The 12,701-nt window shown below is 44.1% G+C and overlaps 1 pseudogene; it reads right to left on the reverse strand.

Annotated features, from left to right (window-relative positions):
- Nucleotides 1-2,002: 2,002 nt before the first annotated feature.
- LOC115522814 overlaps nt 2,003-12,701 on the reverse strand; it is a 36,529-nt pseudogene continuing 25,830 nt past the window's right edge.

A 12,701-nucleotide genomic window follows, 5' to 3' on the forward strand; every position in this document is an offset into this window, starting at 1 on the left:
CTCCCTGCCCCCCAGTAGAAGCTGCCTTCCCACCTCTAGTGGTAGAGATTCCCTACTGAGAGAATTAACTTTGCCTTGTCTGAGGAAACTATAATGGCCTCCCCTCCCCTGAGGCAGTTGCCAGACAATGGTGACAATGTTGAGTTTCCTTAGGCCCCACCTCCACCTCCCTTCTTTGTGTCTAGACCTATAACTAGACTCAAATCCCACCAATCCCTAAAGATGAGGTACAAAGTGTGACCCATAAGGAGATGCACTATACTCCAAAAGAACTACTTGAGTTTTCTAATTTGTGTAGACAGAAATCTGGGGAATGTGTGTGGGAATGGAGGGTGTGAGGTAATAGTGGAAGGAACATTAATTTGGATCATGTGGGATTTATTGATACAGGTGCAGTAAGCAGAGATACTGCATTTATGTTGCAGCTCAAGGAGTTAGGAATGGCTGTAACTGTTTGGTTGACATAAACGGACCAAAAGGCGGCCCACAGTGAGCAAATTAGAAATGACTGACCTGTCTTGGCTTAACGTAAAGGGATTCACAAGCTTGGGGAGATTAGAATGTTAGAGTGGATCTGTCATTTAAGATTTACTCACTCACACTGGGAAGGTACAGAAGACATACATTTTGCTGTAGAACTCTGTGATTGCTCTTCTCTGTAGACCAGGCCTTCTAGTGAGAGCTGCAGTCATGGAATTGGGAAACCTAAATACAGTGGGAGTAATTGGATCTTGGGGTGGCAGGGGTGAAGTGGTGGTGCTCAACTGCCAAAGGCAAGGTGAGTGTGGTTACTGTAGTGGACAGCAGAGTCAAAGCAGCAATCAGAACAGTCCAACTCATACTGACCTCTGGCATTGGCTATTTGCTCGTGGTATTCCTAGAAGTAGGTGGGAAGCCTACTAAATGTTTACTTGATCTGTATAAGAAAACTTTTAAGTGAACAAGTTTAACCTGAATTATAAAAACAGAGTCACAGCTCCTCAATCAATTCCCAAATGTGAGCCAGTTTATAAACCCAGAACCCTGTGAATGAAGGGAGGGCTAGATCCCCTCTAGGAAGGACTTTGGTATACAACCAAAAATTTATACTACTCATCTTCCTCCCAGCCTTCCCCAAAGGGAATTATAAGCCTCTGGGAGGGCAACTGTGCACTGGAGAAAGGAAATAATAAGGGCTTTGGGGATTACTGGATACTGACTCTGAATTGACCCAGGATACTGGATACTGACTCTGAATTAACTCCAGGAGACCCAAAATGTCATTGTGTCCTACCAGTCAAGGGTAGGGAGTTATGGAGGTCATGTGACTAATGGAGCTTTAATTTAGATTTGACTCATAGTGGGCCCATTGGGCCCATGAACACATTCTGTGTTTATTTCCCTTCTTCTAGAATGCATAATTGGAATAGATATACTTAGCAGCTGGCAGAATCCCCACACTGGTTCCATCATTGGTGGAATGAGGGCTATTAGGATGGGAAAGGCCAAGTAGAACTGTTCTTACTTAGGAAAACAGTAAATTAAAAGCAATACCAAGTACCTGGAGGGATTGCAGAGGTTAGTGCTACCATCAAGGACTTGAAAGATGCAGGGGTGGTGATTCCTTCTATAGCCCCATTTTACTCACCTATTTGACCTATTTGGAAGACAGATGGATCTTGGGGAATGACAGTGGATTATGGATTATCATAAGCTTAACCAGGTGTGACTCCAGTTGCAGCTGCTGTACCAGAGGTGGTTTCATTGCTTTAGTAACTCAACCCATCCCCTGGTACCTGGTGTATAGCTGTTAATCTGCCCATTGCTTTTTTCTCAATACCTGTTAGTAAAGATCACCAAAGCAGTTTGTTTTTGCCTGACAAGGCCAGCAATACACCTTCACTATCCTACCTCAAGGGTATATCAACTTTCCAGCCCTGTGTCATAATTTAGTTCACAGAGATTTGTTTTCCCCTGTGACAGTTGTTTGTTATAAAGTTGAACCCTGATTCTCATGATGGGCTTATCGGTAGGATTTCTGATAGTGAGCATGATCACCAGGACTGCCAAACCTTCTGGATTCACAGTGCTGGGGATCACTTAGCAACAGGGTCTGGTGGTACTGGATGAGGATGTCTTTGATCTTCTTCTTGGAAGCCTCATCCATGTACTTCTGATAATAGGCCACTGAGGCTTTGGAGGTGGATTATGTAAATCCATCTGGGCCATGTAACCACCACGCTTTACTTGGACTCAGATGTCCACTCTGGCAAAGTGCACCTTTTCCAGAAGCAGAACAAGGTCCAGTAGCTTGTATTGCAGTGTGTGAGCCTATATCATCTCCAGGGGCTGTCCATTCAACTTGATGAGGCCATTGCTCCATTAGCAGTGCACCAGTGCTGTGGCCATCTTCTTGCATCTAAAGACCTGCATGGACAGTGTGGCTGTGAATGTAGAGAAGACCTCCTCACCGCTTAGTGCCACAACCAGGAAAGGAAGTTCATAGGGATCTTGACCACCTTTCTCTTCCACAAGATATTGCACTGGTCCATTACATTGATAACATGATGCTGATTGGATCTGGTGAACAAGAAGGAGCAACTACTCTAAACTTAGTGGTAAAATATGTATGTATTAGAGGGTGGTAAATAAATCTGATTAAAATTCAGGGGCCTTCTATCTCAGTGAAATTTCTAGGGGCCCAGTAGTACAGGGTCTGTTGAGATATCTTTTCCAAGGTGAAGGGTAAAATTGTTGCATCTGGCCTCCCCTACAACCATAATTGTGGCATAATGCCTAGTGGGCCTCTTTGTTTTAAAAAAAAATTTTTTTTTTTTAACGTTTATTCATTTTTGAGACAGAGAGAGACACAGCATGAATGAGGGAAGGTCAGAGAGAGAGGGAGACACAGAATCTGAAACAGGCTTCAGGCTCTGAGCTGTCAGCACAGAGCCCGACACGGGGCTCGAACTCACGGACCGCGAGATCATGACCTGAGCCGAAGTCGGACGCCCCACCGACTGAGCCACCCAGGCGCCTCCCTAGTGGGCCTCTTTGTATTTTGGAGGTAACATATTCTTCATAAGAGTGTGTTACTCTAGCCCATTTACCAAGTGGCCCAAGAAGCTGCTAGTTATGAGTTGGGACCAGATGAGAGACAGCTCTGCAACAGGTCCAGGCTGCTGTGTGAGCCTCTCAGCTGCTTGGACCATATGCTTCAGCAGATCCAATGGGGCTTGCACTGTCAGTGGCAGGTAGGTATGCTGTTTGGAGCCTTGGGCATGCCCCTACGGGTGAATTGTTGCATAGGCTCTTAGGATTCTGTAGCAAAGCTCTGGCATCTTCAGCAGATAACTACATTCTTTTTGAGAAGGAGCTCTTGGCCTGCTCTGGGATTTAGTAGAGACAGAATGCTTAACCATGGGCAACAAAGTTACCATGTGACCTGAACTGTCAGTCATGAACTGGGCATCATTTGACACACCAAGCCATAAAATTGGACACAACAGCACTCCATCATGAAATGGAAGTAGCATATATATGTGATTGGGCCTGAGCAGGCCCTAATGTCACAAGTGAGTTATATGAGGAAGTAGCCCAAGTGTCCATGATCCCCACTCTTGGAACATTGACTTCTCCCTTTTAGCCTGAACCTTGGGCCTTATGAGGAGTTTCCTGTGATCAGTTGACAGAGAAAGTGAAGACATGAGCCTGGTTTATAATTATGTAGGTACTATACAAAAATGGACAGCTGTGGCACTATTACTCCTCTCTGGGACATCCCTGATGGACAGTGGTGGAGGGAAACTCTCCCAGTGGGCAGAACTTTGAGCAATGTGCCTGGTGGTTCACTTTGCTTGGCAGGAGAAATGGCCAGATGTGCGATTATGCTGATTTATGGGCTGTAGCCAATGGTTTGGCTGGATGGTCAGGGACTTGGAAGGAACATGATTGAAAAATTGGTGACAGGGGCATGTGGGTGGCTCAGTCAGTTAAGCACCTGACTTTGGTTCAGGTCATGATCTCACTATTTCGTGGGTTCAAGCCCCACATCAGGCTCTCTGCTGTTAGCACGGAGCCTGCTTTGGATCCTCTCTCCCCCTCTGTCTCTGCCCCTCCCTTGCTTGTGCTCTCTCTCTCTCTCTTTCTCAAAAATAAATAAACTTTAAATAAAAAAAAAAAGAAAAATTGGTGACAAAAAATTTGGGGGAAGAGCTCTGTGGTTAGATTCCTCTGAATGGACAAAAAACATGAAGATATTTGTGTCCCATTGAATGCTCAACAAAGGGTGCCTTTGGAAGAGGAGGATTTTTTTTTTTTTTTGAAGAGAAGGATTTTAATAATCAAGTTAATAGGATGATCCATTCTGTGGGTTTTGTTCTCTTTCCCCAGTCACTTCTGTCTTCACTCAATGGACTCATGTATGAGGTGGCCATGGTGGCAGGGATACAGGTTATGCATAGGCTCAATAACATGAGTTTCCACTCACCAAGTCCAGCCTTGCTGTGGCCACTGCTAGTGCCCAATTTTGCAGCAGAGACCAACCTTGGGTCCCCAGATGGCACTATTCCCTGGGGTGGTTAGCTTGTTACCTGGTGGCAGGTTGATTATATTGGATCATTTTCATTATGAAAGGGGCAGAGCTTTTTTCTTACTGGAATAGACACTTATTCTGGATTTGGATTTGCCTTCCCTGTATACAGTGATTCTGCCAAAACCACCACCCATGGTCTTACAGAACACCTTATCTGCTATCATAATATTCCACACAGACAGAATTACTTCTGATCAAGGAACTTCACAGCAAAAGAAATGCCGCAATGAACCCATGCTTATGTGGAATTCATTGATCTTACCATGTTTCCTACCATTTCAAAGCACATGGCTTGATGGAACTCTGGAATGGTCTTTTAAAGACTCAGTTATGGTACCATCTAGATGGCAATACCTTTCAAGGCTAGGACAGTGTTCTTCACAAGACTTTATGCTTTGAGTCAATATCCAGTATAAAGTAGTACCCTTCTTCCCATAGCCAAAGCTCACAGGTCCAAGAATCAAGAGATGGAAATGGCAGTGGCACCACTCATTATCACCTCTAGTGACCCACTTGCAAAATTTTTGGGTTTCCTGTTCTCATAACGTTATGCCCTGCGGGCCTAGAGGTCTTAGTTACAGCAGGAGGAAAGCCTCCACCAAGAGATAAAACAATGGCTCTTGACCTGGAAGTTAAGCCTGCCACTTGGCTACTCTATAGTCCTCATGCCTCTGAATCAACAGGCAAAGAAAGGAGTTACTGTGATGCTGGGTGATTGATTTTGACTACCAGAGGAAATTACACTCCTACTCCACAGTGGAGGTAAGGAAATGTATGGAATATAGGAGATCCCTTAGGGTGTTTCCTATTGTTACCATGTGCTATGATTGAACTCAATGGAAAACCACAACAATCCAGTCCAGTCAGGACCACTAACAGTCCAGACCTTTTAGGAATGAGGGTTTGAGTCACCTCAGCAGGTAAAGAACGAGGCAAAGGAAATGGGTAGCAGAAGAAGGTAGTTGTAAATACCAGCTATGACCACATGACCAGATACAGCAATGAGGAGTCTATCACAATTATTCCTCCTTATTGTTATGAATGTTTATAGGTGTGTGAATATATAAAAGAAATACCTTTAATCTTCCCTCTCTTATTCCTTTATCATGCAACATAAGATATACTGACCTTATATCATGTATATCAGTATTAAAATAATGTTAACCTTATATCCCATAGTATTTTAAGTTATGGGATATCAAAGAGAAGTAAACATTACTCAAGGACTTTACCTCTTCTGGGGAAAGAGTGTGGTTTTGTTTATATGCAGAATAGTTATATCATGTTGGATGGCATTATGACCTTTTATTATCTTTATTTGGAGATGAAGCATGTTTAAAATTTTTTTAATGTTTGTTTATTTTGAGAGAAAGAGACAGAGAGGGAGAGCGTGAGCAGAGGAGGGGCAGAGAGAACGGGAAACACAGAATCTGAAGCAGGCTCCAGGTTCTGAGCTGTCAGCACAGAGCCTCACATGGGTCTTGAACTCACAAACCGTGAGATCATGACCTTAGCTGAAGTTGGATGCCCAATGGACTGAGCCATCCAGGCACACCTGGAGATAAAGCATGTTTTAAGGAGAGGCATGTGAATGCCAAATTGGCAAGGGGTGGACTTGTGATGGTTAATTTTGCATCAACTTGACTGGGCCATGGGAAACCCAGACATGTGGATAAACATTGTTCTGGGTGTGTTTGTGAAGACATTTCTGGATGAGATTAACATTTGATTAACTGGTGCACTGAGTAAAGCAGATTGCCCTCTTCAAAGTATGTGAGCCTCATCTAATCCACTGAAGGCCTGAATAGAATAAGAAGGCTGAGTAAGAAAGAATTCTCTCTTCACTTGTCATCAAGCTGGAATATCAGTCTTCTGCCTTCAGACTGGGACTCAGACTGAAACTTGTACCATTGTTCTCCGGAGTCTCCAGTTTGCCAGTCTCCAGTCTGCAGATCTTGGGACTTTTCATCCTACATAATCATGTAAACTGATTCCTTATAATCTCTCTCTCTCTCTCTCTCTTTCTCTCGTTCTGTTTTTCTGGAGAACCCGAACTAGTACACAGCTGCGTTTTCCTCCTTGGTGTCTGGTTTTCCCAGATGCTGCCATCTACTCAGCATTCGCAGGCCCTTGGCCTCCTCAAATTGAACCAGACACCCATCCCCTTTGTTCCCCAACAGCAAGGAGCACATATTGGGTTCTCTGCATGGAACCCTAAAGTTGGGGTTTAGAGATAAACTGCTCCCCTTTCACCCTTCCCTGGGGGCAATGAAACTCGGAGCACTTCAGAGACATCTTCCTCACAAATCCTTTGAAATGTCCAACAACTCAACCCTTTTATATCCTGTCAATGGGTGAGTTATAATATTTGAATATTACTTTTAAGTTTAGCATCATGTTATATATTGAAGAGGTAAGGAGGGAATAGCATCTCTGCAAGGAGACCAGGGGATTATGAAACATGAATTATGAAAAATACTGCTATTGGAAGTAAAAAACTACAATAAATAGGATAAACAACAGGCTAGAATAACTGATGAGAGATGAGTAAATCAAAAGATAGAAATTTCATATAATATACCATCAGAAGATAAAAATATGAAAAATATGCATAAGATGTTTAGTCACAGAAGGTAGTTGAGAAATTCCAACACACATCCAAGAAGAGTTCCTGAATGAGAAAACTAGTGAGAATGTAGGAGAGGGAATGGCTGAAGCATTTCTATAATTGCAATAAAATTCCAGTTTGAAAAGTACACAGATTGTGATGAAGGTAAAGTAGTAAAAAACAAACAATCTCTCCCAAGCAGCACCATGCCCCACTGGGAACAGGAAAAGGAGATCAAGTATCAGTGAAGTTGTGAGACAGTGTTGCACCAGATTGTATTCCTATCAAAGGAAACATCTGGGTTATAAGAGTCTCCTGCCTTCCTTGGTTCAGGGTAGGAGAATAGGGGACATGTGACTGGAGTCTCCATAACCTTCTACAATTTTCTTCTTTCTCTGTAAACTGATTTAACAAATCTTTGTTTTGTTTTGTTTTGTTTTTTTTCCATTGGGGAGGGGGAGAAGACTTTCTGCTGCTTCTCCTCCTTCTGTAGCTTGTGATGAACTTGAGGCACTTGTTATTTAGGGCTCAGACACGTGGTACAGCACACAGTAGGGGCTCACTCCAGGAGGTTTTCCAAGTGTTGCAACCTGTCTCAGTGTTTGGGGCCCCACTGATTCAGGTCTTCTAGAAGAGGCAGTGAAGTTGTGTTAATATGTGGTGTGTCTCCTTCTAGATCCTTTTCTCTCTGAGATGGGATGATACGTGCAGTATCACCAGTTATGGTTCTCCCACTCCATACTGCCTTTACTCTGGATCCCTCCTCCACTCAGGATTTAAGAAGGTAGATGGGAGATACTCGTTCTAAGGAAGCTGTCACAGTGGAATCAGATGAAATATGCCAAATTCTTGGATTTTAAGCTAGAAAGTTCTCATCTTAGTTATAAAATAGAAAAGATAGAGAAGATTATATATTGACAGTTTTCCCCCCTCCTCCCATCCCCAGACTAGATCAAGCTGAGGAGGAGGAAGAGGAAAGATGGGGAAGAAGTAATGAAAAAGTTAGGGTGTCTAAAAGGGAAGCCTTATGTGCCCTCCCCTGGAGGTTAGATATCATATAAGAGGGGGTTATAGAACTCTCCAGATCAAGTTTGGGGACTCAGGGACTGACGGGTCAGTGATAAACCTCCATTTGGAGATTTGGGGAACAGATACCTTCCCCTTAAAATGTGATGAAATAGGCCCCTAAATTTAAGAGCCAAGGTAAGGAAAGAAAACTGCATTGACTAAGTTGAAATATAAAATGCCTGACTTCTTCCAGGACAGACCATGATTACATTTTCTGCTATCAGGAGCAATGGAGACTCCAAATAAAGGTAAAATTGAATTCGGTAATGATAACAAAAAAATGCCATATCACGTATACTGTGTATATATGTATGACTTGTCATGTATATTGTACATATTGTTACATACATATTGTTAACATATATACATGGCGCCGTTAGGTTATTTTCTCTCTTTCTCATTCATTCATTCATTCATTCCAAACACTGATGCGATGGCTATCTTTGCACATTTGTGTATGTGTAGGACTGATTTCTAAGTCATAGAGATGTGCAATGTAAAGATGGATTCCACTTATGCATTTGATTCAATTCCTCCATTTCCCTTTCTCAATGACCTGGCTTTATCCTGAGATGGGATGAAACAGTTATGGCTTCAATATATGCCCACCCAACCCCCCCACCCCCCCCGCGCGGTTTGACAAGTTAAGATATTTAAACATTAAAGGTGGGTTTATCTATCACCAAAGGGGTGTTGAAAAGTGAATATTTGTTTCTCACTCAGTCCTCTTTCTGGGTATTAGTGAATATCTAGACCAGTGGCGTTGTTCAGCTTTCGGAGCGGCTTTCCAAGCAACCCGCCAGAGCGGCTGCAGTTCCCAGAGAGGCCACTAGGTGTCAATGTAGGTCTTGGTTGCCGCCAACTGGCGGCTGCCGTTAATTTCATTCGGTCTCGGTGGAGCCTCAGCGACCTCTCCTGCAAAATAACAAATGTCCTCCGTGGAGCAGGGCACTTTCTTCGGGAAGGACTCCAGGGAGCTCAGGAGTTTGCATACGAAGCCGAGGGAGCGAGGGGCTCTGATAATGATATTCAGCGTCTAACGGAGTCGCTCACAGGCAGAGCCGGGGTCTCCCAGATTTGATATATGAGATTATTATGGAGAGGTAATGCAGACCGACTGATGCTGTGCCCCGGATTGCGACGTGGATTCCTGTGTGAATTGTGGGGCTTGGCGCAGCAGAGATGGTCGCTTCACAGCGCTAACGAGAGGGCGGGGTGGGGGAGGGGAGGGTGCTATGGGGACAGCCAGGGACCCAGGACTGCCACGGAGTGCCAGGCATTCTCTCAGTTCGTTCTCAGCAGCCACGAATTGCTCCTCTCCCCCGGGTGCAAGAGAAGACCAGACTCGGAGGAGCATTCCCCCTCAGTCCTGGGGGAAGTTGGGGCAGAGGGGGCTGCCAAGTGGTTGCTATTCTGGATTTAAGAAGCTTGACTGAATCAGTATTAAACTTATGTGGGGTAGCTCTTCAATCTAGGACCTTATGCCGGGGCTAAGAGAAAGTGGAGGCGTGGCTTGGCACTCTGGAATGCGGTCTCAGTCGACCTCTAAGGACAAGGGGTATAGGGCTGGTAGAAAGTTCTCGGAGGAACTGGTAGATCCCCCTAGAATGGTTTACCAATAAAATAGTCTTTATTCTCTCTTCCAGCCTGTGCCAGGCCTCTTTCATGATCCACCCTATTTAGACTGGAAGGTTGATTTTTTGTTTTAAGAGTTTTACGTTTGAGCCTGATTACCAACTTGAAATAAAAATTCTATCCTCTTGCTTTAATGTTTCTAAGAACCTTGGTGAGTTCATCTTCCTGCAGATCTAGGGGCACTAGCAGGGGTATTGCCTTCACTGCACCATATAGCCCTGCTACACTCCTCTAGGGCATTATACAATGAGGTACTATATACCTTATATCCCCATGGGGTCTTAGCATCCTCTTTCCAAATATATATGGCCTTAATTTGCATAACAAGAAGGGTCCCCAAGGGCCCCAAGGTGATGAGCTATCCTTATGCAGTGGACCAAGAGGTAGTTGGTATAATTTGTTCAATTTTGGACTCACTTTGGACCTAGTTACTTTTACTGTTGGCAGAAAGCTCCTTTGTATCTGTAGACACTAAAAGTGAATCTGTAAATATTGAATTTTTATTTGCTAATTTCTGTGGATAGGCACATAGGCAATTATTCCATTTTCAAATGAGTGAATACAGGGTTCTTAACTTCAGGACACTGTGGAATGAATGGTTGCCAGCCTGACAAAAAGGGTGAGTGGAGGGGTTGTGTGTGTCATGCTCACTCCCATTCTCTTATTTTCTTGTTCTCTCTCATTCCTTGGCCTCTATACCTGAACCTGAGCACTCAGCCTGTTTTTGGGGCCTGGATGTTGGGTACCTTGCCTTGCTTAGTGTTCTCTGCTGCTACAATCAACAATGGGAGGGGCATTTAATATTACATTGGATAGAAGAGTCTTCATCTTGGGTCTGGGACAAAACACAGGTATCATGGCACTTTCTGTGTGATTGACACCATTAAATATGACTCCAGGCCCTAGCAGTTGAGGGTAAGGAAGAGGGTGTGGGTGGTGGGGTTGTGGTGGGGATACTAGGGTTCCTGATTTAACCATTTTATGCCTAGTGTCATGTAGAAGGCAACATAAATATGGTTCACTGATTGTCAGGCAGCCAGTTGGGTCATGGTATTCCCAAAGAGGTGAGAGGGTTAGAGAGTGCTGGTACACATGAATTATAGGCAAGAGAGAATTCTGATGGTCTGGGTCAAGCTCTGGAAAATATCTAAGACTCTTTCTCAGCATTCAGTACTGCCTAGGACTTGTAAACTGACCTCCATGTGAAGGGTCTGAATTCCAGAAGTGGATTGCTGGCCATTAGGGCAAAAGCATGGTGAAGCCAGGAGAGAGGTATACAGAAATGGTGAAAGAGATCCAAGAGGATCTGGTGGAGCATTGAGAATGTCCCCTCCACATGTCTGTTGTGTCCTCCTTTGGCCTTTGTGCATGTTGTTTGAAACTGGAACCATCAGTATACACCCTCTTGGGCAAGTGATGAAAAAAACTCTCAGCCAGACTACACCCAGGATTCACATTCCTTTTGAAAGAATGTCAGACTCTTCAGTCTCTACCCATTGTCCTCAGACCCACCTTTTTGGGGTCTCTATGCCTCTTGGAAGATCCTTTCCTCTTAGTATCAACTCTAGTCTGGGATCTGGGCTTTACTTGAGATGAGGGCGAAGCCAGAGCTTAAGTGGGATCCCCAGCTAGCACCTCAGCTGCTCCTTGCCGAGAAAGGAAGCCCAGAAATGGTATGGAGAGGACTAGAGTGGTGGTGAAATATGGCCCTTAGGCACTGTCCACATACAGTCAGCACGGGGATGTCATTGGTCATTTATTCCACTCTGGGCCTCTCATAGATAGGGACACAGAGGCGCAGAGACATGGTTACTCTGAACTCACTGAGGGGCCTCCTGGCCCTGGCTTCCTTGGGTGGTTTCATCACAGGTTATTGTTCAAGTGTCTGTCTTCCTGGGTCCAGGAAAATGGGAAAATGCATTATTATCTTATCACTGCCGGAAAACACCTTTTAACAGTTTCCCACAACTCTGAAGCCCCCAGGCAGGTCAGGGTCTTCAGAAGAGGTTCCCTAACAGTACAGCTGGGGCTCACTCTGCTGCACGGTCAGCTTTTATTGGAACAAATGTCAGGTTGAGCTGCCTCTGTTTCCCTAGACTGATGAGTTCTTGGATATTAAAGAAGAAATGGCCCAGATTCACACTGGGCCCCCATGTCTCCTCCTCTATTCTCTCAGCTAAAAGAGTTCATCATCAAATCCTCTTTATTTTTGGCAGGGGGGAGGAAATTACTCTACCTTTTAAAACAATAATGATGGGACAGAATCATAACAGGGAGCATTTAACAAGTTCATTCAGCTCAGGCATAATGCCCTGCAAGTACCTGCTGAATCACACTGAACTATGGAAAAGTCCATTCTGAAAAACCCACAAATTTGATTAATGCATGTTTGATGTTCCAGTTTTATTCATCGGGGATAATATGTGGTATGGGTTGAATCTGCAGCAAAAAATTTTTTATTTTTTTAAAAATAACAAATGACATCCTGTGGTCTCTTTTCCATTTTTATTTTTTTATTTTTTTTACCACAAGTACAATGCACACCGATAAAAAAGATGTACGTCGCATGTATCCGTGATAATAGCCATGGCAAAGGCAGTCTGAGGCATATTAACAACAGACTTATCTATGGAGCAGCACCTTATGTAAGATGCATTTTCCTCTAGAGCCAAGCAGCAAAGAATCCACCTATACAAGCAGATAAGTGGCCCCTGGGCCCACGTGCAGCCCAGCGCCAGGCCCGTGGCAGGGGGAGTTTTCTCACCTACATAATTGACACAACAAGGGTATGATTTCTTCCATTTAGCACAACAGAAG

Source organism: Lynx canadensis, chromosome C2 (genome assembly GCF_007474595.2).
Source record: "Lynx canadensis isolate LIC74 chromosome C2, mLynCan4.pri.v2, whole genome shotgun sequence".
Taxonomy (NCBI): Eukaryota; Metazoa; Chordata; class Mammalia; order Carnivora; family Felidae; genus Lynx; species Lynx canadensis.